Source organism: Mixophyes fleayi, chromosome 1, assembly GCF_038048845.1.
Source record: "Mixophyes fleayi isolate aMixFle1 chromosome 1, aMixFle1.hap1, whole genome shotgun sequence".
Lineage (NCBI taxonomy): Eukaryota > Metazoa > Chordata > Amphibia > Anura > Limnodynastidae > Mixophyes > Mixophyes fleayi.
Genome location: NC_134402.1, coordinates 163,682,804 through 163,710,032, shown reverse-complemented (window position 1 = coordinate 163,710,032; position 27,229 = coordinate 163,682,804).

Below are 27,229 nucleotides of genomic sequence, written 5' to 3'. Positions count from 1 at the left end.
GGCGAGCCGGTGGGAACCGGCTGAATCCCACCACTGTATACATGTGAGTGTTTTATAGCACTTCAGCTGTGAAAATGTTGTATCTCAGAAGTGCTCACAAATGATTGGGAAACAGTCAGGGAAAACTCCTACTATAGGTCCGATTCAGAGTCTCTTTTTTCCAGGCTTCAACAACATCTTTAAAAGCAGACATCAATCCAAATTAAAGCAAAATATACCAAGATGCATGTGTGGATTTCGTTTACAATGGTTATTGTGCATTAAGTTTAGATTGCATAATTTGTCTGCTGCCTTTTTTTATATGGGAAGATGAGTGTGAGTGTAAAAATGTATAGTCATGCAATTGGTCGCCCTATTCAGTAAGAAATTATTTAAGACCATTGTTCTAATATTGTAAACCAGACTAGCTTGACGTTTGTCAGTATAAACCTAGCAAAGCTGTCCAGTGAATACCATGTAAAACTTCAGACTAAAACAATGATTTTCTAATAAATTTAACAAGTTTTACATATTGAGAAATGTCACCGTAATACACAACACAGGGCCTAGTGGACGCTAGCACATAACACTGGGCCCTCTTACAGTAATAACGTGCCGCATGGGGAGGTGGCATGGGCGTGGGGGCAAGTTGCAGTGGGAAAGAACAAGAGTTACGTGACAATTAATGGTTGGCCTCTGCTTTTTTCTGCCTCAAGCTGATTGCCACTGTCCTGTATGTCTGTGTAGAGAGGGTAAGTTTGGAGAGGATGAGGAGGAGTGAAGATGGCATGGAGGAGGGAGAGGGTGACCAAGATGGAAAGTATAAGCACAGCAGGTGAATGGTCAGGATATTGAAGAAGGTGGGGGATAAAGAACAGCAAGGGAGAAGGGGTGGTAAAGAGAGAGAGAAAGAGAGGTTAGGGAACAAAATGAGAAAGGATGAAGAACAAGGCTGTTGGTAGACTGTATTATTCTCGCCTACCTGTTATTGCTGCTTGCACAACCTGCTGCAGATTTCTAGTCTGGATCCTGGAATACTGGGGCTTTTATTGAAAATATATAGATACAGGACATATGGAAAGCCCTGCATTAAGAGAACACAGTATATAACATATAAATACATCCAACCTTCAAAAGGCACGCACATTACTTTTAAATTTGAGAATTACAAAACGGCTTGAAAACAAACTTGCCCACATTACTCTTTAGGGTTTAGGCTTTACCAGCCTAAAGCCCATGGACACGCCGGTCACTTTATGCTCAAAAGTAGCCCCGCATACCCACCCGACAGACAGACTGCGAAACAATTTGGTAAGCAGCCAGGATCATCAGAGCTTTTCCTATATATGTGTTTTGACAGTATAGTAGTGTAGCTGAAATGGCCAAGGCACCATATGCATCTTAAACCAAATTAACTTTTAAGATATATACTTGCGTTATTACAATATCCACCTGGTTTATGGTCAGTTAATGGTATATTTAGTTTATTGCATATCGGTTTCTGTTGTTGTACCAGAAAATTGGATATATATTTATACAACCATTCGCTAACTCATGTGCATGCACATAGAGCATTATACACAACGGGGACAGGCATTGGTGAATATGGCACTGTAGCAATTTTGAAAACATATTTAAACTGCTTTACTTTAATAAACAGGCTTACTTTCTTCAGCTTTGGTCTATTTGCAGTATCAGCAACAGTTGTATGAATTAATTATCAACCAAGTTCTCAGTTCTAAGACATTAATTAAGTAGCCCATTATCATTCATTTTAGAAGTGTTTAGTTTAATATAAAAATTAACTTTTAATTGATTTCTTGCAGGGACAATATAATAAACATCAGCATTAGTAATACATATTGGCATTAATAAAATAAGTGTACTTTGCAATATAGTTTTTTCTATATTAAAAAAGTGGCACTGCGGTTGGACAGAATGATCTGGGGCTTGTTTTAGTTGCTGTTAAAGGGAGAGCAGTACTCAACTTATACAGTAAAATAACGTCCATTGGAGAAATTATTTTTTCTTCCCTTCCTAAGGTCAGCCTCTGACATACTGTGAAAGTTGGAAAAAGTGTTTGATGTCTCTTGCATGCTGCAATCGATCCCTCATATCCTGCATCCAGACAGTATGATTTAATTGGGAAGCATTATACAGTTACACAACATCTAAAATAAAAACTATATTCACCACTGATCATCCTGAGCCTATATCAGTGGGCAGGCCTGGGGCTGCAGCCTCATCAGGCCCATTATTAATCCGGCCCTAGCAAAGGGGGCAGGGGGCATCGGGCACTGGGGCCCAACGGGGATCTACCCAGGACCCCACTGGGCCAGTCTGACGCTGGTTGTTTGTGTTACAGTAAGATTAATGTGCACTCAATTAGGTGAACAAGTTTACCAAGGTCTAATACTTTTTGTCTTTAGGCTACTTAATAGCATTGAGTGTGTAGTGCCGACTTTTGCAGGCAATAACTCACGTTGTCCTATCAACCACACTGATGACCCTTCGGTTGCATACAGGTTCTATGATTCACAGTCTATGTTTTTCAGCCTTCTGTTTCTTTCTCTTCTTTCATAAATCTTAGCTCTGTACCTGCTCTGCAGTTTCTCTTATCTTTTCCAATTCTCTCCAGTCTTTCCTTCTACTTATCTCTCTCTCTGGCATCTCTCACACTGTCCTCTCCATTTCCTTTTAGCACCTTTTTGTTTGTTTTTTAAGACGTTTCCCCATTTCCAGTGCATTTTGGGTGAGGTAGTTTGGTCCTCTAAAATGTCCTCAGCCATTCTCACAAAAAGCTTCTCAAAGATTGCCGCAATCAGCAAGAACTCCTGCACTAGTGTTTCTTGGTATTTGTTTTAAAATATGAGGGTAAGTATATGAGTACTTTGATATTTCGACTGACACCAGGATTATGATACAACACGATTTTAATATGAGGTCAACAGATCAGAGCTATACAGTATGAGACCCCAGATTTTAATTGACTAAAATAACTAGCAAACATAACTTAACTCTAACTTCCCAACAGCTTGGAACACTGGGATAGAGAAACATTAGCCAGCTGATTGCCAGTTTAGCTTGTGCCCCTAACCTTTATAAAAACTATAATCTAACTTAACTAACCTATACCGGACCTAATTAAACACTAATGTTCTATACTAATTACGAATTAACTTAACCAACATTATAACATACTTGTCAACTCTCCTGGAATGTCCGGGAGACTCCTGCATTTTGGGTGAGTCTCACGGACTCCCGGGAGAGTATGGCAATCTCCCGAATCTTCCCACTTCCTAGTGAAGTGGGCATCATCATCATCAACATTTATTTATATAGCGCCAGCAAATTCCTTAGCGCTTTACAATTGGGAACAAACATTAATAAGACAATACTGGGTAACACATACAGACAGATAGGTAAGAGAACCCTGCTCGCAAGCTTACAATCTATAGGACAATGGGAGTTTGAAACACAAGGGCATGTGCTACATCATATTGCACAATGGACCAGCTAGAATGCAAAGGTAAAAGTATTGAGTGTGCTGTGTGTGTTGCAATGTTGGTCAGAGGGTTGTTGTCTTGCGTTAGCAGTGTAGAGGATGGTAATAGGGTAATCTAGGGAAATTAAGATGGTGGTTGAGGAATATCATAACCTTGTCTGAAGAGGTGGGTTTTCAGTGAATGCTTGAAGGTTTGAAGACTAGAGGAAAGTCTTACTGTGCGTGGGAGGGAATTCCACAAAGCGGGTGCAGCCCGGAAAAAATCCTGTAACCGAGAATGGGAGGATGTGATGAGCGTGGAAGAGAGACGTAGATCTTGTGCAGAACAGAGGTGTCGAGTTGGGAGATAGTTTGACACAAGTGAGGAAATGTATGTCGGTGCAATTTTGTTGATGGCCTTATATGTTAGTAGAAGAATTTTATATTGGATTCATTGAAATACAGGCAGCCAATGTAGAGACTGACAGAGTGGCTTAGCAGAGGAATAACGGTTTGCAAGAAAAATCAATCTAGCCGCTGCGTGCAAAATAGATTGTAGGGGTTCAAGTCTGACTTTGGGAAGACCAGTAAGGAGGGAATTGTAATAGTCCATGCGGGAGATGATGAGTGCATGAATTAATGTTTTTGTGGTGTCTTGTGTCAGATATGTGCATATTCTGGAAATGTTCTTTAGGTGTATGTAACATGATTTAGATATAGAGTTGATATGGGGAAGAAACGACAGTTGTGAATCAAGGCTTACACCTAGGCAACGAACTTGCGGGGTGAGATTTATGGTCATGTTATCAACAGAAATAGAAATGTCAGACAGGAAGCTTCTATTTTTGGGTGGGAATATTATTAATTAAATTTTTGAAAGATTGAGTTTGAGTTGGCGAGAAGACATCCAAGATGAAATGGCAGAAAGACAGTCAGTAACGCGAGACAACACAGATAGTGAAAGATCAGGAGAGGATAGATAGATTTGTGTATCATCTGCATAGAGATGATACAGAAATCCAAAGGAGCTTATTAGTTTTCCAAGAGAAGTGGTGTAGATAGAGAATAGCAGAGAACCTAGGACTAAGCCTTGTGGTACTCCAACTGATAAAGGAAGCGGAGCAGAGGTGGATCCAGAGAAATTAACACTGAAAGAGCGATTAGATAGTTAGGATGAGAACCAGGATAGGACAGTGCCTTCAAGACCTAGGGATTGTAGCATTTGTATGAGGAGAGAGGGGTCAACAGTGTCAAATGCATCAGAGAGATCCAGGAGAATTAGAAGAGAGTAATGGTTATTATTTTTTTGCTGTGATCAAATCATTGACAACTTTGGTCAGCGCAGTCTCTGTGGAGTGTTGAGAGCGAAAGCCCGACTGAAGGGGATCCAATAGGTTGTTTGCTGTAAGAAAGTGTGTGAGGCGAGTGTAGGCAATTCCCTTGAGAAGCTTGGAGGGGCATGGGAGCTGGGAGATGGGGCGATAATTTACGAGAGAGTTACGGTCAGAATTCTGTTTTTTTAAAATGGGAGTAATCACTGCATGCTTGAATAGTGATGGAAAAATACCAGTAGAGAGAGATAGATTACAGATTTTAGTTAGATGGGGAATAAGCACAGGAGACAGGGGCCTACTAATTTGTGAGGGAATGGGATCAAGAGGACAGGAGGTAGAGTAGGAAGATGAGAAGAGAGTAGAAACTTTCTCTTCATTTGTGGGATCAAATGAAGAGAGAGTGTCAGTGGGTGCTACAAAGGTATTGAGCTGATCGCTTGTCAAGGGAGATGATACAATTTCAAGTCTGATCTTATCAATTTTGTCCTTGAAATAGGAAGCAAGATCCTCTGCACTAATGGTAGTTGGAGAATTTGGGGCAGGAGGATTCAGAAGAGATTTAAATGTGTTAAAGAGGCGTTTGGGGTTAGAAGCCTGAGCATAGATGAGAGATTGGAAGTAGGTTTGTTTATCAGTGTCCAGAGCATTTCTAAAGGAGTGGTAGATATCAGTGTATGTGATGAAATCATTAGAGGTACAAGATTTACGCCAGTGACGTACGCCAGCGGCATTTGGTCCAAAATGCTGCGATTCTCCAGGAATCGCGGCATCTGGCCCCGCCCCCCTGGTGTAAAATGATGCATTTGCGTCATTATGTCACATGGGGCGGGTCCAAAAGTAATGCGATTTTGGCGCCCTGCCCCCCTCACGCCCACCTTCCCTGGCAGACTCCAAGAAGCTAACTTCAGAAAGTTGGTAAGTATGCATTATAACAATATCATCATCATCATCAGTTATTTATATAGCGCCACTAATTCCGCAGCGCTGTACAGAGAACTCATTCACATCAGTCCCTGCCCCATTGGAGCTTACAGTCTAAATTCCATAAGGTACACACACACACAGACAGACAGACTAGGGTCAATTTTGATGGCAGCCAATTAACCTACCAGTAAGTTTTTGGAATGTGGGAGGAAAACAGAGCACCCGGAGGAAACCCACGCAAACACAGGGAGAACATATAAACTCCACACAGATAAGGGCATGGTCGGGAATTGAATTCATGACCCCAGTGCTGTGAGGCCGAAGTGCTAACCACTAGGCCACTGTGCTGCCCACAATGTTTATACTAACAAAAAAATAAACTATCTGCACAGCCGTCTCAAGGTATTCCTTCTCAATGAGTATGAAATCAATTTAATTTAAAATACAGGGAAACACCTAACACCTAACCTCCCTTTGGAGGTCCTCAATGTGACTCAAATACACTCATATTGTATATGATGAGATCCTAGAGACTGGCCTTATAGATCATGAAAGTATTGATGGGGCTCATTGAGAATTGTTTATATTACACTGTGTCTCCTTTTATTAAATTGTATTTTTCTAAAAATATGCAATATTAAATAACTTGAATGTTATTGATATTATGCAGATAAGGAATACACTTTCCCATAGTTATCATTGCTTGGACTGTATGCGGTAATGCTACTTCTATAACCATTCATTTATTCATAAAAAAAAATTCTTTAAGTGGGTTTATATATATATCCGCTGTAATGTAGTTAGCATTCTTTTGATTGGTTATTAAAAACACAGATGGGTTGTGCAATACATTTGATTTTATTCCTTTGTTTTCTTCTGTGTTTAATATGTCAGATGAATAATTATATTTTATGAACATTTTATAGATGTGTATTATTTAAACTTCACATAAGCAGAAGCCAATGACAGAGTGTTCATTGGAAAATTACTTCTGATGACACCATCAGAATTGACGGAGAAATGTATAAATCTATATAATTGTTTTTAAATCAACTAAAGATCTGTTTTATATCTCTGCTTTGGTCTCATGGGACTTCCTGTAGTCTGACACCCAAGATCAATGTTCATCTGCCGGATGCAAGTATTCTTTCGAATGGTGAGATTGTCAAATACCAGGACGTCCACATACTGCTTCATACCAAGGCTAATTGTCTGGAGGGACTTGCTCTAGTTCCTAACATAACATTCATGACCATTATTAATCCGTCTTTCTCCTCGAGACATATGGGAGATAAGAGCTGTTTTTTTTCTTAACATGTATATGTCTGCAGGCATGTAATTTTTTATTGAGCCTAATATGATGACCTATTGAGAGTTTTTTATCTTTTGGAAATAATAATAAATATATTGTGTTTTTTTTTACAATGGTTTCTGCTTAAATAATATAGTTTTAATTTTATGTTTGATTGAGAATACAATTAGTGTTGCCATCCCTTTTTTTGGTATACATATTGTATTTGTTTATCTTGGGGAGATTGCAATATTTCTTTTTTGGTGAGTGGCTTGTATTTAGTTTTTGTTTTGTTTTCATTGTGAACCACTATACACTATGGTAGCGCCTTAGTACTTTGTAATTTCCCGTCATACTTCTACTACCTGAACTTATTTGAATACTTTTGCCCTTTTCTTCACATTAAAAACCACCTTGATTGTTTGCCCATGAATGTCTGCCTGTAGTTTCTGTGCCAGCTTGAGGTCCTCTAGCTGCAGACATACAGTATGTGCCACCAATTATCATCTACATTTGCCTACCAGCCCATGCTGTACAAACAATGTAAACAATGCCTCTTTTAATGTGTCAGATGTTGTGCCTATATTAAGGGCCACAGTCTCTCATCTGTGTCCTGCTAAGAACCCTGTTGCAGGGACAATCAGCCAGCTGTTACTTGAAGCCGCTCTTATCCAACAACGGATTTTTCTCTCTCTCAACATGCCAACTTTGCTCCCCTCATGTTTTGAGGCAGGAACATCAGGTTTGCCGACCACTGCTGACTTAATCTGTGAAGAAAAGGAAGGGCAACAACATGCCAATGACAATTGAAAATTATCTAGCTCTCTTTCCACTAGACACTTACAACTGGCATTATCTACTGTGAACCAGACATTGGCCCGCTGACAACCAAAGCCTTAGCACCCTCAAGGCTCCATTTTGGCACTGGCCTGGCCGCTCTTGCCTGCTGCCATCTCAAGCTGCCAGTAGTTGTTGCCTCATTTGCTCTCTATTTTTGCTCCCGACATGTCTCCCTTTGCTTTTTGTTTGATAAGGATTGGCTCTGAGCCCTCTGCCCCCGCTCATTATCTGAGGTCTCTGAAAACTCACTTTTTGCTGACCTCCCTTAGGGTGACCTCTCACTATCCTCTAGAAGGGCCTCTTCCTCTCTGTCAAACCCTGACTGGTTCAGGGAAGTTTCAAACAAACTTGGGAATTCCCTTCTTCTGCTTATGCTCTCATCTATTGCTGGCAAGGCCTATATTGTTGACTTGCACTAGCTTCCACCATCAGAGTTTGAATTCCTTACCTTCAGGGAACAGCCATGAATGCAACCACTAGAAAACATTTACTTGCATCCCAGCTCTCACTGCATCTTAAGCTACTTTCTAGCTTGCTTCAGATCTTGTAGCTACTTTTCCAGTGCTTGCAGAGTTTTTTGGATAATGGCACCTATAACAGAACAGAACACCAATCTGCCACAGATGAGGGGACTTGAGCACACCTTCAGATATCAAATGTGCCCATTGTACTAGACATGATGCCTCTTACCCCTTCCTCCTCCTCTCCCTCTCATTAACCAGCATATGCTGGCATGCTAAAGTCCCCAAATATTCTTTCTGCTGCCCCTCCCCCACAGGGAAATCTCACAGTTCCTTCTCCAAAACCACAAGACTTCCCATGCTTGCATAGCGATAGTGGGACCCATGGCAGGCTCCATGATGCGCTAATGACCTGCCAGCTGACTCCTATCAGGTGCTTTCTATGAGTACCGAATGTAGGCTCCATGTCTAATTCTATGTACTGTACACAGGGGCGGTCTGGGCGGGGGGGCATCGGCCCCCCGGGGCGCTCAGAATCACAGCTGTTAGGGCCGGGGGTAGGCCGGCCGGCCGCCCCCCGGAAGCAATATCGGCCACACATTGATGACGCGGCCGCATCACGTGTCATGTGATGCGGCCGCCTGTGCGGCGTGCGCCCCCCCAGGCTGACATCTGCCAGCCCGCACCTGACTGTACATTATGTTCAAATGAAATATATGAATCACTGACGGAATGCCTTGCATGTATGGAACATTAATTCCAAGTTTAATAAAAACAAATATGGCTTGTTCATTCCATGTCTAAATACAGTATATTGCATGTAAAATAACATGTACAACTTGTTCTTTTCATGCCAGACAAGTAAAGCATATTCATTCCATGTGTAATTCCATGTGCATCATCCTCATGACATATCTAACATAACAAAGTTATTCCATGACTAATATATACAGCAATTTCATTCCATGTTTTAATAAGTCTGATAATTCCATGTCTAGCAAGTCAATCAAAGTGTATGTCAGTCGTAAGAAGTGTGTATACCTACGTCCCATGATAGCACAGAGATGGCAAAGTTAAAGTAGCATAGTGATATAGCTTGACTGTGTTAGCAGTAGAGATGTTCGGGCTCGGTTTCCTGAAAACTGAACCCACCCGAACTTATAGAAGTGCTGGGGCCATGCTAAATACAACAGACAGCTCAGTACTTTCGTGCATCCTCGGATCTGAATCGAGGCAAAACGTCATTGTTGCGTTATTGGATCTTGCGGGTTTTACATTCCATAAGTACCTCCCTCCCCAGGAGATCCAACGCCATTGCTCACACAGAAACAGGAGTAGCAGTGTTCTTGTCCCTCTCCATTCTCCAGTGCCATTGGTCAGTGCCATTGCTCACACAGAAACAGGGATAGCAGTGTTCTTGTTACTCTCCAGTCTCCAGTGCCATTGCTCATACAGAAACAGGAGGGGTAATAGTGTTCTTGACTGGAAATGACTGGAAATTAATGTTAGTGAGGTTAATAATAACGTGGGAATGAAAAAGAGCCAAATTATGTGATTTAGAAAATAGGGATTTTATAAAAAAAATAAGGATCCAAAACCAAAACACACAAGGGCAGTTTTGCCAGAACCAAAACACAAAGTTAATCCAGATCCAAAACTAAAACCAAAACACGGGGGTCAGTGAACATCTCTAGTTAGCAGTAAATGCTAAAGTTGCATTATTTGTACACAGCATAATATAATTAAATGTCATATACACAAAATATTGTCTTGACAGTGAATAAAGTTGCAATTTCCAACAGCGACGTTAGCATTTATTAATAACAAACTTGTTCTTCCATGAAACATTATTTCACCAAGGTGCAACATAGTACAGTATTGCAGGCACTTTAGCATGAAGTCATCATACAAGTTGCTTGATGGAGTTTCTACTATTTGTCATTGTGGTGTAATATGATTGGTTAAGCTACTGTTTTTAAAAGGTACATTTTACAAGCCTTAAGCAATTATCTAAAAGATTCTTGTATGTTTGTTAACCTTGACTAAAGGCGGAAATGCTCTGCACAGGGATTAGAAGAAAACATCCACATGCAATGTATGTCAAGATATAAATCTATAGCGTATAGCTTGTGGGGGTGCTGGTCCTGTTATATTTGGACAGAACGAATAATGAACAGAGGTTCATGTTAGAAGGACAAATTAGCACTCCTTATGTTATTTAAAATATAACTTTTAATGGTTATTGTTTAATAATGACATCCTCCCGGAAAACAAGGTGAAATATATTAAAATAACTTACAAATACACACATACACACGTGTGATAAAAACAAAAACACCAACTGATAGGGATCTATTATATAAGGAAATAGTCTGGTGGATACAAAGAGTATCTTGTATAAAACCTTTTTTAGCAAACCATTTACTGGTAAGTGGTGGTTGGTAAGAAGACAAAAATGATTTAAAGAGTAATTGAGAACCGTGTCTCTTATTGTGTTGGTGTTACAAGCCTTCTAGTCACCACTATAACAAATGTAGCAGGCAGGTAACGGAGTAAGGTACTGGATCTTGGTGAATTTAATAAGGGGAACCCCCTAGCTCAAAAAGGTCTTAGCTTGTGTGATGCTATTGGTAAGTTTGAAATACAAGGCTTAATCTGCATTATTGGCAGTATGAAGCACTACACCATAGCACATCTATACTGAGGCTGGTGTGCTTCCTGCACTGTGTAATATTGTCAGCAATAATAAAGGCAGATAACTTATTGCCAGTAATGGCTCTATGTTACCAGAAAAAGTCCCTGATGTAAAACAAATGACAGTCTCTATAGTAGATACTGTTCACAGCAATTATACATTCAGGTGCATCTATGATAAGGCTGGTGCAATTCCTGCAATGTATGACCTTGTCAGCTATACCACATGTAATTAGCTCATTACCAGTAGCAGCTCTGTGGTACTGAAAGAGTTCCCTGATATGAGTGAGCTTATGTGTAGTCTCTGTGAAAGACACTAGTCTCAGCAGCTGAGCTATTTTTATCTGGCTAATGAAAGATCCCCTATTGTAGCTAAAAAACGTTTTTTTCTGCCTGCCACTAAATGGAAGCTATCACTGCATCCCTATCTGTAGTTGGTGTTGGCGCCAAATAACGCTGGCCCCAACGTACGTTTCACCCTCAGGCTTTGTCAAGGGGAATCACCGTTAGTGCCAAAGTGAGAAACTTTTAAGTTCAGCCAGTGGGATCAGATGTTACGATTGACATACTGTCCAGCCAATTCACTATTGGTTTTTACGTTTTTTAGCTACAATAGGGGATCTTTCATTAGCCAGATAAAAATAGCTCAGCTGCTGAGACTAGTGTCTTTCACAGAGACTACACATAAGCTCACTCATATCAGGGAACTCTTTCAGTACCACAGAGCTGCTACTGGTAATGAGCTAATTACATGTGGTATAGCTGACAAGGTCATACATTGCAGGAATTGCACCAGCCTTATCATAGATGCACCTGAATGTATAATTGCTGTGAACAGTATCTACTATAGAGACTGTCATTTGTTTTACATCAGGGACTTTTTCTGGTAACATAGAGCCATTACTGGCAATAAGTTATCTGCCTTTATTATTGCTGACAATATTACACAGTGCAGGAAGCACACCAGCCTCAGTATAGATGTGCTATGGTGTAGTGCTTCATACTGCCAATAATCCAGATTAAGCCTTGTATTTCAAACTTACCAATAGCATCACACAAGCTAAGACCTTTTTGAGCTAGGGGGTTCCCCTTATTAAATTCACCAAGATCCAGTACCTTACTCCGTTATCTGCCTGCTACATTTGTTATAGTGGTGACTAGAAGGCTTGTAACACCAACACAATAAGAGACACGGTTCTCAATTACTCTTTAAATCATTTTTGTCTTCTTACCAACCACCACTTACCAGTAAATGGTTTGCTAAAAAAGGTTTTATACAAGATACTCTTTGTATCCACCAGACTATTTCCTTATATAATAGATCCCTATCAGTTGGTGTTTTTGTTTTTATCACACGTGTGTATGTGTGTATTTGTAAGTTATTTTAATATATTTCACCTTGTTTTCCGGGAGGATGTCATTATTAAACAATAACCATTAAAAGTTATATTTTAAATAACATAAGGAGTGCTAATTTGTCCTTCTAACATGAACCTCTGTTCATTATTCGTTATGTTTGTTAACCTTACAAGATTTTATGGTGTCTTAGCTCTATTTATCCTTCAATTCAATAGATTATTTGTTGTTTTCATGTAACTATCCTGAACAACTCCTCCAAGATATCTCATTCTATAAAGCCGCTAAATTCACTGGTGCAGGAGTTGCCACACTTGGTTGGCTCTGGTGCCGGTTTTGGAACAGGTTTTTTGGCAGCCTCATCATTGGTTTTGCTACAAATCATTCCTTGAAACAGCAGCTGCTCTTACATGCCGTCTTGGGATTTGCCCTGCCTGAAGCCATGAGTCTGTTTTGTTTGATGGCTTTCTTGATAAGAAAAAACATATTTTTTATATTTCTATTATATTATTATACAGTATAATTATATTTTAACAATTTCTCATTTTCATGCAGAATTATATCAATTTAAATCATTACAATATTTAAAATCCATCAGTGGAGGTTTTCTTTATAACCAAATCACATCTTACATTACTATGCCTATTCTTGCAATGTTTGTGCTTTTTCTCCACACACAATTAGGTTCACTCCACTTCACTTGCAATCAATGCTTTTACATAATTATTGTCAAGGTGAAAAAGGCAAAGCATTGATTAGTGCCATATGTATTGTTTTTGTCATCTTAAAAGCATTAGGTGCAGGTAACTCCTTTCAGAAGCAGGAGGGGGTGCGCAGTCTTTCATTTAATATGAATTAATGGGTTGATCACTGCCAAAGCTGCTAATAACTGGTTAGGATGGGAAGGCCTAGTGCTAGAAGGAAAGAATGTCTAAAATGGTTCAAATACTGAAAACAAATGTATTCATAATAAAAAGGTTAATGCACTTACAAACATGAAATTAAATGAGAATGTAATTGGTTAACTCTTTCAGTGGTGTCCTTCCTGCAATGTGTTTCGGAACGAGTCTCTTTCTACAGTCAGCTGGAGAACCCGCTATAAATACATTGTTTATCTGTATCAAACCATGGGGTAAATGTATCAAGGTCCGATTTTGACAGCGTGTTAAAATCGCAACAAATTTTATTAACAAAAAACTGAAATGTATGAAGCTGCGATTTTGACCCTGATCTTCAAAATCGCTGGTCATCTCTGGCAATTTGCTGCGATGTAAACAGTCCCGTGTTTAGCTAACTCTCCTGTGTTGTAGCAGCGAGTTGTAAACACATCACTGTTACACTGCCTGTCATACATCTCCGGCAACTGTAAAAACTGTAAAGAATAGATGGGGGTACATATTTGTACATCCCCACAATCTTTGTTCTTGATTGCAGAAAAATAAAAAAGACAGGAGCCGCCGCAAACAGCTTGCTAGGAGCTGTTTGCGGCGGCTCCTGTCTTTTTTATTTTTCTGCAATCAAGAACAAAGATTTCAGGGATGTAGAAATATGGGGCCCCCCTGGCCGAAGAAATGAAGACTATTGTCAGCAATCGGCCCCTCCTGGGCAAAGACATGAAGAGATTACAAGCCAGGACTTTGGAAGTATAAATACTTGGGGACTGGGGCAAGCCAGACTTTTGGATCTACAAATTGTTTTTGGACTTGGTCAAGCCTGGACATTTGGAAGGTATAAATAACTTGGGGACTGGGGCAAGCCGGACTTTTGGATCTACAAATTTATTTGGGACATTTGTGACAGAAAGAAGACTTCATTGGTGAGTTTTAGGGGATTTATTATTTTTAATAAAAATATATGGTGTAAATGAGGGTGCTTACTGTGTTTATTGTGGGTTTTTTATTTTTATTAAATGTTAGTGGTTTGTACGAGGGTGTGGTGGTTTTTTAAACATTTTCTTTTGTGGAACTAAAGGTCCCAGCCAGCCATGGATGTCAGGGCATGTTGGCACTTGTGGTTCTCCAAGTGCCAACATGCCCTGGCTGCCGTGGGTATGCTGGTGCTTGTAGTTATACAAGCAGCTGCATGGCCACACTATTTTGGGCAACCTGGCTGGCAGGGACTTGTAGTTCCACAAAACAAAATGGCGTCTGTTTGTTTTTTTAACTATTTTTCGCTGGTTTTACCCTACTACCCACAGCCCATGGGGGTAGGAAGAGCCCTAGTGCTATCAGCATTGGGCTGGGTGTCTCTAGGGGGGAAACCCTCTCGTTTTTTTCGGCGAAATCCACTTCCTAGGGAATCCAGCCCAGCGCTGAACAGCCTGAGGTTGGTTAGTCATTATGGCAGGGGGACCCCTGCTGCGTGTCCCACTGCTATAGTGCCGCCAACCCCGGCTGGTTTGCCTAATGCCGGTTAAGTGAAAATCGAGGGGAACCCACGCAAAATTTTTCCCCGATTTTCATGTATCCAGCAGTAGTCAGGCAGCACTAGGGTTAAGCAGGAATAGAGGGGGGACCCCACGCTTTTTTTTTTAAACTTTCATCTATTCTTTACCATTTTTACACTGACAGGCAGTGCAACAGTGATGTGTTTATACAACACACTGCTAGCAAGCAGCGTGTTGTATCTGGCGTGTTAGAAAGCAAACTCTCCTGAGTTTGCTTACTCACAGCTTGATACATTTGAGAGTTGTATAGCTGCAGTGGCAAACAGTCGGGAGTTTGATCTCTGGCGATTTTGCAAATAGCGATTTTGACAGAAGCACAACTCTTTTGCATGAAATCTCAGCTTCATACATGTGCGAGTTTCAACTCTCCCGAGAAAATCGTTGATTTTGCAAAATCACACCTTTATACATTTACCCCCATGTGTCCAGATCATCTCAAATGCCATGGATAGAACATTTACAGTCTGCTCAACAAATTAAAACTGAGACAAGCGAGATAGCTACTATTTTTCTTACAATTTAATCTGTGAATCACTTACTGACCCAGTTCTAAGTACAGTAAAGTATATGTATTATCTCTGCTTTTTTTTCCTTCTGATAGTGCCCTCCCTCTGAGCTCAAATTTAATTTCTATTGCATTCTAGCTGTTACAATTACACCCTCTATTCCTACTGATTGTCCTTATGTGAAAACTTTTATCTCACTTACTCTCCATCTCAAATTATAATTCTGTGCCCATGCTTTGTGATTTTCTGGTCATGCGATACTAAGAAGATCCAGAAATTAATTTCTCAGAATTATTGGTGGTCTACACTTCATCAATATGTTAAAAATGTATTTTCAGCCTGTTACCTCTGTACCCAGCATAAGGGGCCTTGGCAAAGTCCCATGGATCTTCTACTTCCAGTTTCTATGCCAGATAAATCCCGGAACCATCTTTCTATGGACTTTATTACAAATCTGTCCTCATCCAAGGGCTATAATACTATCTGTGTGCTTGTGTACCGTTTTTCTTAGTTGGTTCATTTTATCCCTCTCAAAGGTTTTCCTTCAACACCTACATTGGCTTCCCCATTTGTAAAAGAAATCTTCTGCTTTCATGGCTTCCCCCTTGAGATTGTCTCCGATTGGGTGAATCAATTTATTTCAAAATTTTGGCAGGTGTTCTGGATTTCAAACCGTCGCAGACATACGGTGAAAGAGATGAAACCCATTGGAAAATCCCTATTCACTGTATACCCGGGATGGATTACAATCTCTTTACTGTAAGACCGAACATAGCTGATCAAGCAGTTTTTATCAGAGGAGGACAAAAGCATTAAAACCCTGCAATTGGTGGCCATTAAAGGGTGGATACTTTAAATTTTGATCTCTACAGCTTGTTGCTTAGCTAAGTGCTGATTACTAAAGCTGGGTACACACTACAAAAACTTTAGACCAATCTGTTATCACTAACGATTGTATAAACGACTGAAGTCGCGATCAGCCTGCCGATTCAGGTGTACACACTATACCCAATTACCTTCAGATCTCTGCTCTTCTTCTGTCATAACCATCAGCTACAAGTGACAGCTGCCCTGGGTGTCAGTGGGTAAATGCTCAAAGAACTTTGTAAGATTCAGAAGCCAAGATGTTAATTTCCACACTGCTACATAAGATAACAGTGTTTCAGCAAAGGTTGACTGCAGGTCAGACACCAGCTCCATACTCATATTTGTTTTACCCGCTGATACTGATAATCATGCTGGCACCTGTGACTTATCACCAGACTCTGTGTCAAGAGTATAATTTATGGCTGCAGTAACTTCTCCTAATGCGCTATACACTTCCTTTGTGCTCAGATCTCCTGCTCTGAACATGCCCTAGCTGTTAATGTAGTCATTCCCGACAGTTTTCACTACCTCCCGGAGCCCGGTTAACCCATTCATTGTTGGCCTAAGTTACCTAAAGTTACCTTTGAGGGAGTGAAGATCTTCCAGCAGGAAGTGTTGTTCAGCTGAACAGAACGGCGTGTGATGGACACAGTGACAGGCTGCATACATGTTAGGATAGATATGCGGTGGAAAGGCTGCACAGACACAGTGACAGGCTGCGCTCTGCACAGAAACAGTGACAGGCTGCTATCTCTCTCTCTGGGCAGACAGTGATTGGAACGACAAAAATCAAACAGTACGACCAACCAGAGGAAGCGATGATGGGCAGTTTGGGACGACTTTGGATCATCGGGTAAGTATACACACTCACAGATATCTGGCCAATCAGTCATATATCGTTTGATTGGCCCAATAATCTGCTGAAAACAGCGTAGTGTGTATCCAGCTTAACTGTCAGCAGACAGATTCAACATTAACCCTGCTATTTGAATTGGGAAACTGCTGTTGGAAGACTACCTATCTGTGCACAGATTTTGATTACTTGGATTATCTGGATTAGTTAATGACTACCTCGTAATTTGGGATGTGGAACATAGTAACTGTCAGGCGCCGTCTCCGCACTGACACTTGGGGCAGGAGACGGACGCCTGCACCTTCCAAGCAACCACATCCTGTTGCCTAGCAGCAGGACGCTATCTCCCTAACCCTATCAGGAGGCACCTTAGGGTATATAAAGCAGCCTCTGACACATGTCTAGTGCCAGAGTATTTGGTCTTCAGCCTTGCTCCAGCGTTTGCTCCTGTGTTTCTTGGATTCTGACCTGGCTTGTTCCTGACTTCTCCTTCGGTTCCTGATTCTGGCTTAGACTGATATTTGGTATTGACACGGCTTCCGGACCAATTTCCTGCTTCTGATTTGGCTCTATCCGTTCCACTGGTTGTGACCCGGCTTGTTGACTACTCTTCCATCCTGCATCCTGGTGGGCTGTCACCGCTGCCTCAATTGTTACCTCGCCAGCTGACTGATACTGAGGGCCGCGACCTGCGAGTCCCTTGCAGCGAAGTCCATACCTCCTTGCGGGGGTTCCTGGTGAAAACCAGGGGCGTGTTAGACTCCGCGCCTCAGTACTCAGTAGAGCCAACTGCTGGCAGGTATCATCAATTCCACAGAGTAATTCTGACAGTAACATAATTTTTTTCAGGACTGTGAGCTCCTAATGTACAGTGCCTTATTTTGTTACAATTGAAACCTTTTTGAATTTGAAACCAATTGAATCTGTTCTTATGTTGAGACTATAAATTGCATTATCGTTTCCAGGATAATTGTTTTTAAGATACTGAATGTAGGATATGTTTTGTGTCTGAAATAATTTTCTATTTGCTGTTTATATTCTTATAGATTGATATTTATCAAGTGTGTTAGTTAATAGAGCTGGTTCCTCACTACAACTTCTGCCACAATGAAATTTAAATAATTTAACATTTTTGTTTTATTGGTTCCCATAGTGTGATATTAATGCTCAGCACTGTTTACTTTGTGCTTTAAATTTTTGTTTATATTGTATATTGTTATTCATGCATCAGCAAACAAACACATATGTATAGATTTTTTTTTTTAAGCACCTGACTTTTTTGTGTGTAACCCCTGGGGATGCTGCAATTGGACTTGAGCACCCAGGGGCTAATAATCACAATTGCATCAGTAAGAAAAAAGATGGATATAGCTATTTACCAGTCCAGGAGGAGGAACTACATCTCCCAGAATGCTATTATGAAAGAAGGGCGGAGCCTAAGAAGGCTAAGAAACCAGAGGGCGGAGAGAGAGAGAGAGAGGAGCATCCTGGGAGAGACTGAGCTGTGTGACCAGTCCAGATAGGTGACCCCCAGGCAGAAGGGCACTGGATTGGTGGTCTGAGCAGAGAGAACAGACAGTCTGCAGAGATATCAGAGCTCAGTGCAGTCCTGAACAGAACCTGCTGGAAGTCACAGTGTGAAGCTGTAGGAGGAGATTTGCATGCACCTCTGAAGAAGGACATTTTACAAGTCAGCAATTTTGGAGATAAGCAAGTTCAGACCTGTGACACACACTGGTGCAGATAGGTAAAAATAACCAGTAACTTATCTGTTATTATTCAAGTGGGGTTTGGACTATATCTGGCCACAAGGGCTGAAGAGTTAGGGATAGATGGGTGGGCAGGTAAATGTGCATCAAGTGTTTGTCTAATCAGCATTTGTGGAACTACAAGTCCCAGACTACAAATAAGAAGGGATTTTACAGTTGTTGCTACAGGAGGGTTTGCATACTGTGACTGCTGTACCTTACTGCAAGTGATTTAAAAACCTCTAAAATCTGCAAACTGGACACATGATGTTTCCATGCCATGCTGCATCCATACAGAAGGGCCCCAACTTGCAGTGCACTGCTCCATTTGTGTGGTGTGTTTGAATACTGCTGATGTGTGCGTTTGGCAGTACATTGTAGAGCTATAAGGAAAAATATATATACATTCACCCCGCAAGATATTCCCAGTATCAGGAGCAAGTAAGGTACCTGATATATTTTTCCATGTGTATAAAGCTGTGACAGTTAATGTTTATATTGTTATATATTATATTATATTGTATGCTGTTAATGTTATTGATTTATTGCAAGTTAGTGTGTTAACTTGGTGTGCATAGTAAGAAGTGGTGCTCCACTTTCATCCACACTGTTATTACTGTATTGTATTGTTTGCACTATTATTTCAAATTATACCAAAGTATATTTTTCTATAAAATTACAAAGCTGCATTTAGGGTTTCCTTTTAAATAAATGTGCCTGGATGGCTTTTGCAGCACACAGTTTGTCACAGAGTGTTTATACTGGACAGGGGGTTTCCCGAATCTCCCCCTGGTGTATCTTTTGAACACCCCCCAGAAGAGAAAGCAGAGATTCGGGTGGAGGCACTGAAAACCAAGAATCGAGGTGAGAAGCATCTGTGTGGTTCAATATATATACACCCTCACAACGCTTAATACAGAAGGGGGTGTTACATGTGTTTTTGTTTTCACTGATCGCACCAATGAGAAACAGTTTAGAATGCTAACTAAAGAGGTTGTGGTGTTTGATTTGACCTCCTTCCTCACTTGTTCTCAGCTGCAACTTTAAAGTGGCAAACAAAATTGATTTGGAGCAGACCTGCGGCTATGCCGAGAAAAACAGTTAGTCAAATCAATCAAGTAGATAGTGCAGTTTTTAAGGGTAAAAATATTGTTTTCTGACTATTTCTGGTGTCAGATATGCTCTAAAATATCAATATGCACAAGTTGAGGAAGAATTAGAACTGAGAAATATTCTGCAGTTCTCCTCAGGAACTAGTAATTAGTAACAAACTTCAAATTATCGCTATTAAAATAAAAGGAAATACTCTGTATACAAGGAACCATGAGGTTATGGACGATACAAGATTATGGTCAATAGGCTAAATATCTATAATGTGTGCAGTAATGTGATCAATAATGTGTGCAGTATTGTTATAGGAAAAGACCACTGAAAAATGGTGTTGTCTAATTAAAATTGTTATGTAGGGGATTATAATTAGGGTACTACTGGCACAACTCCTAATATTTGAAATAGGATTGATGTCTAAAAAAAATCTCCTGGTAAGTTAATTCTCAATTTAAAAACACAAGAATATGTGACCCAATATAGGTACTCTCATTGTTTAGCTTTAGGACCACCATATTAGCAGAATAATAGTTGGGCTAAGACTTTTGAATTTTATTTACAAATAGAAGGCATATTTGTTTAATCCTTTTTATGGGATGGCAGGAGTGTGCTGGTGGATATTTTTGTGTGTATTTATAATCTGTTTAAAACTCAGAAATTGTTTCCATGGTTGCAGAGGTAGTTTTGGAGTGCCAGCACTTAAAGTGGTTTTCCACTTTAAATAAGAGTGAGCCAACCCCCCCTTCCTTTATTGTGTTCCCTCAACAGGGTCCCCATCCTCTGTTGCAGTTAGCATGGCCCCAGCCCTTCTATATAGCTAGAATTTCAGCCAATCACCTTAGATCTCACCAAAACAAGGAAAGATGCAGCATCTGTGAATGGAAGCCAACTATTTATTGGTGGAGAAATTCAAGTATCTTCAAAGTTGATCTGCTGTGTCCCAGCTCTATATAGGCTGCCTGTTAAACACAACAAATGAATGGGGTGCCAGACAAGATAACTCCAACAAAGTCTTATTGTGTTTGAGCAGCATACTATTTATAGGAGGAAAAACCAATTTACGAACCTGTCAAATTACAGCAAATGTGTGTTTTGGGGGTTTTAAGGAGATGATTTCAGGAATAAATCCTATTTTAAGTATCAGGAATTATTTCAGTAAGATGTAGTGACAAGCAAAATGATTTTAATGATTTTAATTAGGAACATATTTTGGGGGGACCGTGCTTCCCTTTTGTGTAGTGTCAATCAGTGTGCTACCAGTGGGAATAATTGGAAGGGGAGTGATCCTAATCCCCGAGTAAAAACACCAAATCACAAGTTCCTAGGCGCAATGGAAATGGTATAGAGTATATAGATATCAATATTGCAGATGTGTATGCAAAATCTTGTAGAATAATATAGTAAAAAATGTCAATATAGTAGTTGCATATGCAAACCAAATAAATACATTAAACTCATGCAAATAATCAAAATCGTTGTATTAAAATCAAACCAAATACAAAACCATAATCTAACTGCATTGATAAAACCACAGTTCACAAATGGAATGATGCTGAATTAATGAACATTTGCTAAAACTAGAGATGTTCACTGACCCCCGTATTTTGGTTTTGGATCTATAATAAGTTCATGTTTTGGTTTTGGATTTGGTATTGGCAAAACCACCCTCGTGTGTTTTGATTCTGTATTTGTTAGAAAAAATTTTAAAGTCACATAATTTTGCTCTTTTTTTGTTCCTACATTATTATTAACCTCAATAACACTAATTTACAGTCATTTCCAGTCAATTTTGACCACCTCACAAAAACAAAGTATTTGGTCACACGTATGAGAGAGAAGCAATTGAAAGGATGATTGAAAACAAACTTCAGAAGGGTAAATCCGCCGTGTCCAAAAATTGGTTGAGATCACTCTGACATGAGTATATAAGATTTTGTTCCAGACAATGCACTAAAAAGAGCCATGGACATTCACAGCAAAAAGCAAGGTAATCACTGAGCTTCGAATCGGTGCCAATCCCCAAAAAACTTAAATATAGCTAGGTACCTTTGACGTAAAGTGCAGATTACAAACACTTTGTGCAATACTGATAAAACAGCAGCAAAGTGTAAGGTTTGAGTAATACATATACATGTCTATTTAGATATCCAAGCTTACATTACTTCTGCAACCAACATTGTTTTTTGTTAAAAAAAACTATTGTCTTTATACCGTTAAAAAAACATTAAATAATCCTCCACCATTCTTTGGATGTTGATAGTAGGTTCAGGTGGAGTTGCGGCAGAGGTGTCACGGTTTTCGGTCAATTCTTTTTGATCAGACCAGATGTCAAAATGTTGTGTTGAGCAATCTGCATCATCCTTGGGTCTCTTGGGAAGCTGTAATCTTGCTCACCAGGAGCTCCTTGCATCTCTTCAGATCTAGGTCAGTTGGAAGCAAAGAGAAGACATAGCTCTTAAACCTAGGATCAAGCACAGTCGCCAAAATGTAGTGATCCGATTTCAAGATTTTGATAACTCTTGGATCCTTGTCGAAGCAAATAAAATACTTGATCTACAAGTCCGACATACTTAGCGTAATTGCTTTGTTTTATCTCCTCCTTCAGTTTCTCAAGCTCCTTTTTCAAAAGCCTAATTAAGGGAATCACTTGGCTCAAGCTAGCAGTGTCTGAACTCACTTCACAAGTGACTTCTTCAAATTGTTTCAGCACCTTGCACAACACATTCTCCACTGCGCTGGACTAAAATACAGTCCCCCTCCTTTCCCAATGTCATGGCTTGGGGTGTAAGCATGGATGGCTTTTTTTGCTATTCCTCCATCCTCAGAAAGATATAAAGGGTGTAATTCAAACTTGTTACTACCTCTTGCTTCATTTAGTAACAGGGCTAATTAAATTGTTCTTGTAGCTGCTGCAATTTCCTACATGCTGTTGCAGAATGCTGGAAATGTCCCGAAATGTTACGGCCAACAGACAGCATGCTCTGCACATCCCTGTAATTTTTCAAAAAGCTCTGCACCACCAAGTTGATTGTGAGAGCAAAAAAGGAAGGTGATGGAATTCACCCAGCTGTAATGCTCTCACAATATTGGTGGCGTTATCGGAAATCGCATATCCTGAGGAGAGTCCAAGTGGGATAAGCCATGTATCAATGACATCCCTTATTTTTGTAACATATTGTCAGCTCTATGCCTCTTAGTGAAGCCGGTGATACACAGAGTAGCCTGTCTCTGAAAAATCTGATGTAGTTGGGTATATGCTGCTGCTGTTCCTGTTTGTAAAGGTGAATCACCAATCCAGTGGGCTGTCACAGTCATATAATCTTTAGTTTGCCCATTTCCGCTTGGCCACATATCTGTGGTTAAGTGTATAGTGGGTAGAATGGCATTTTGTAGCCCAATAATTACATTTTTACGAAACTTCTTGTACAGGTGCGGAATAGCTTTTCTAGTAAAATGGTGTCGTGATGGAATTTGGTAACGGGGACACAAGACCTCAAGTAATTGTCTAAAACCAGTTGCATTAATAGTGGATATTGGACGCAGATCTAATACTAGCATAGCCATGGCGTCTGTGATCCGCTTTGCGACTGGATGACAGTTTTCATACTTGCTTCCTCTTGCAAAGGATTGTTTAACAGTCAATTGTTGTAAACTACTAGTAGTCTTCATCTTGGTCTGCTTCTGGGATGAAGATCCACCCACAGCAGCAGCAGCATGGGCACTAACGCTAAAGAATTATCTGATGATTCCTGGATAGTGGAGGAGTCATCAAGCCTTAGCAACTTGGATGCAGATCTAACTCTGATCGCTAGTGAGGATATTGATGAAGACTGTGTTGTGGATGTAGATTGCAGTTGCCAGGATCTAGGTGAGAGAAGGGAGCTAGCTGATGCTGGACTGCTTGTTGTTATTTTTTTAGCTTATGTCTCAGATTTTCCCAAAAGCTTCCCATGAACTCTCTTTAAATGGTGTAACATGGATGAGGTTCCTAGATGGTTAAGGTCCCTACCTCTACTGACTGTGGTTTTACAAATGCTACAAATAGCAAGACAACTGTTGTCAGGATTTGGGTAAAAATAATTCCACACATAAGAGGTGGATTTTTTGGTCTTATGCCCAGGTATGACAATGGTCTTCTCATCACTGGAAAGAACTACTTCCACTGGTGCAGAACTTGCACAAACAACATCATCCTCTTCAACATCCTCATTAGCATCGTCGTCAGCTACACAAATATACCCCTCATCCTGTGCAATTCCAAAGTGGCACCCTCAATGTGTGTATCACCGGCTACACGTGGGCTGCTCGTCCACACACCTGTAGAAATGCTGAAAAGAGGCTTCTTTATGAGGACAGTACCAGAAAGGTCAGGCTTACACTTAACACTCGAGGATAGACTCTTCTCAGGGATTTGTCATTTCTGAATCTGAACATACAGTTTCTTCTGCGTTACTGTTTTTTTCCAACTCGGCTTTTACACTTAAAAGTATTTTGGCACCACTTTTTGAGTCTGATTGACAAGGTCTTACATTGTCCTGACTGTCCTTACAAGAAGATGCCTCACTGACAGTTGCAGAACTAGCACTCATACAGAAAGACGAGGGCCTGATTCTTTCCTTGCCACTGCATGTGTAGAATGGCATGTTGGCAATTTTATGTTTTTTTCTGCAGCTAACTTTGCCTTGATTACAGGTGTTTTTTTCTTTACCAAGGTAAAAGGTGTTTTTTTACATTTTTGTTTCCCTGGCTTAAAAACACTATGCACTTTAACATAGACTTTAGCAGATGGCGTAGAGGGATTACTATCATCAGGATTGGTGCCAGCAGCTGCTTGGTGCTCTTGGTCTTCTGTGGACTGATGTGAATCCATATCGATGGCACAGAGCAATGTGACTGGAGACTTTTAGGAACACTGCCAGCCCTATTATTTCTGTTTCAACACTGACAATGAGCAATGGCACGTACACTGTAGACTGGCAAGAACACTGCCACTTCTCCTGGTTTTGTGTGAGCTATGGCACAGTACAATGTCACTGGAGACTTTTAAGAACACTGCCAGCCCTCCTTTTTCTCTTTCATTAATGACACTGCCCAACTGCACTGGAGACTGCCTAGAACCCTGCTACCAGTTCTGTGTCTCTCTGTGTAATGGCACCAGATCTTCATGGAGGGCGGTACTTATAAAATCCAAAACTCTTGAGATCCGATGACGCATTGATGACAATTAGCCTTGTTTCAGTTCCGAGGGTGCGCAGAAGTACTGAGCCAGCTCGACTCGGTACTCTGATCTGAAATGATCGGGTGGGCATCTCTAGCTAAAACTCACATGGTCCCCGTGTGTTGTAACCAAATATCCACTCCTTATTGTATAAAGATGATAAGAGACAAAAGGCACAGGCACAGTTCATATGGAGAAAGTTCCTTCATACATGCAGTGGTGGCAATATTGCAAGTCGTCAACTTTGATTTTGCTTTTGGTTTGGTTTTTATCAGTGCACTGAGATTATTGTTTTGTGTTTTTGGTTTGATTTTAATACAGCGATTTTGATCATTTGCATGAGTTTAATGCATTTATTTGGTTTGCATATACAACTGCTATATTGACATTTTTTACTATATTACATTTTTCCTCAAGATTTTGCATACACATCTGCAATATTGATCCCTATATACTGTATATCATTTCCATTGCGCCTGGGAACTTGTGATTTAAGGATTTTAATTAGTCAACGTCATTTTTGAATGGAGCTCTCTTTAAAACTCAGCAATGATGTTATTTCTCCTGTGTTCTTGGTTTATTCAGAATCTCTGAAACATTTATTGATTATGTAGCAAAAAATAAGTTAAAAATATATATTTGCACCCCATAGCACTTACTACCAGTCAAAGTGATGACATTAAAAATAGGAAACATTGTGATGCTCTAATAAAAATATTGTTTAACATCCTTGTTTTCTCCTTTGAAGGCACTTGAGACAGAGGATCAAGGAGTCAGTCTCTGCTTTTTCACATTTGGTAAAATTGTAATGTTGTCCAGCTGTGTCACTGTGTACTCCTAACTTGATTAGATATCAACAGAGCGAATGTACAGTGAAGCTCTGTGCATGCTCATACAATGCCAGTCCTATATACAAAAAAGGGACATTTCTTTATTGAATTGAATTGTTGTCACTTCAGTGACTGTGTAATTCTGCTTCCATGTGTAATCAGAATGCATTCCACAAAATGCAACATTTTTTATAAGTCTTTATCTAACTGCACCACACTCATATTGCATACTTGCCAACTCTCCCGGAATGTCCGGAAGACTCCCGAAATTCGGATCGGTTTCCCGGACTCCTGGGAGAGCAGGCAATTCTCCCTATTCCTGGCTGGCTCTGCAAATTAAACAGAGGGGGCTTAGTGGAGTCGCACAAATCCTTGTGGGCCCCGCCCCCTATTTGTATTGCCTGGAAAAAGTGATGACCTCCCGGGACACAAGTTGCCAATGTTGGTAACTATGCACTCATATGTATTTGTAAATGGATGGAAGTAATGTGGTGTAATCTCACACATATTCTTCTTACTAACAAATGCTTCTGACTCTCTGTGTCTCCATGATAGTGGCATACATGCTAGTTTTCCAGCACTGCACAAAGGTTTACAGCAGTGGCAGATGCAGAGGGGAGCGATCACCGCTCCACTGCTTATAGCAGGTGCGGACTGCTCACTTCATCGATGAGCCTTTCACACAGATTGGTGGATGGCAGTGGCCTTTCACCAATCAGAATAGTGGAAGTTCTCAGCACTCTGATTGACTAATGAGAGTTTCGGTGGGGATGGGGGAGGGGGGTAAGACTCTGGTAAACTGCCCCCATCCTAAGAAAAAGTATAGCTCCTCCCCTGATTTACAGCATAAAATGGCAGTGTTTCTGGAGGAGCAGAATTTTGCACTAAATGTGGTGAGGTGTTGGGCTGAGGGTACAGAGTAGGTCAGGCCTGGCCAACCTGTGATACTGCCATCTTATGCTGTAAATCAGGGGAGGAGCTATACTTTTCTTAGGATGGGGACAATTTACCAGAGCCTGAAGTAGGTGTTCTTCTGTGCTTTGTTTCATGGAATTATTGAAATGGACAAAATGGGTGGAGAGGGCATACTTCCAGGGGTGGTGATGTGCTGAGTGGCACACAGCCATTTCCACTCAGCAAACTGCATGAATTTTACAACAGCTCAGGTCTCGCCCTATACTTTTTATGGAACCAGTCTTATACCTCCATGTTGTACTTCAGCAAGAAGCACATTTCAGAGCAATGTAAAAAAAGGTTCAAACACACAAAATTGACACATGTAAAAACACCG